At 30.2% G+C, this 914-nt stretch overlaps 1 long non-coding RNA gene across 1 annotated transcript in view; it reads left to right on the forward strand.

Moving 5' to 3' along the window:
* The window catches only part of LOC108750281, a 1,963-nt gene extending 1,272 nt beyond the window's left edge, over positions 1 to 691 (forward strand). Inside the window, exons 2-3 of the long non-coding RNA XR_001939422.1 lie at positions 267 to 441; positions 583 to 691. This is a non-coding gene — a long non-coding RNA (uncharacterized LOC108750281). The remainder of the gene's footprint in view (positions 1 to 266; positions 442 to 582) is intronic.
* Positions 692 to 914: the final 223 nt, after the last annotated feature.

Raw genomic sequence — 914 nt, forward strand, 5'->3', positions numbered from 1 at the left:
TTATACATCTGTGTTTGACCTTTTATAACAGTTTCTGCTTTTTCATACCGTTTCTATACTTTCTGTGGTTCGTCATTAATATTCCGTAAGATAAAACTGTTATAATGACAGACCAGAAAGTTGAAGACAATCAGATATCAGTTTGTCGCTGGCTGCGTAGGCATCACACAGAATCAATACTGCAATTTGTTGCAATTTGCAATTATTGTCAGGCAAGAATAAGTTACAGATTGGCATGTTTTAATTTACACCGTCACTTGATGTAGAAACATTCAGGAGAATTAACAGAAGAATAGAAGGAGAACATAGAATAGATTATAAAATTCATTGGGCTTGGGATTATTTTACTCCAAAAACAGATAAAGGGGCAACGTGCAACATATGCGACAGTTAGTACATATATGCTCAGTTATCGAGCCATCTTAAAAAGCACAGGGCCAAGTAAGTACACAATAAGTATTATATTATATATTTCAACAATTAAGAGAAATAATATAAGGAAACTCTATTACGGAGTTCTGTGCATAATTGTATCTGATATTATTATCGCGTTTCTTACTTTTTTCATCGCTCCTTATATAGATATGAAATTTTCAATCCAAATTACGCGAGCAATAGTGTAAACGACGATACGACCATAAAGAATGCGGAACATCAGAAAGTCAACGTCAACAGCTTCTAATTTGATCAATAACACGGATGGATCAGGTTTCTAACAAATAATTATTAAATTCACTACATGTATTTAAATACACGTAAACAGATTTTACGGATCAATTAATATTGCTTTTCCTGTATAAATATAATTTATACATAATTATGTAAAACTTATTTATTAAGTGTTTTATTAATTATCTATATATATATATAATTAATCCATTAATTGCAAATTATTTTTCCAAATCTGTTATACT

This window comes from Trachymyrmex septentrionalis, unplaced genomic scaffold, assembly GCF_001594115.1.
Source record: "Trachymyrmex septentrionalis isolate Tsep2-gDNA-1 unplaced genomic scaffold, Tsep1.0 scaffold35, whole genome shotgun sequence".
In the NCBI taxonomy this organism is placed as follows: Eukaryota; Metazoa; Arthropoda; class Insecta; order Hymenoptera; family Formicidae; genus Trachymyrmex; species Trachymyrmex septentrionalis.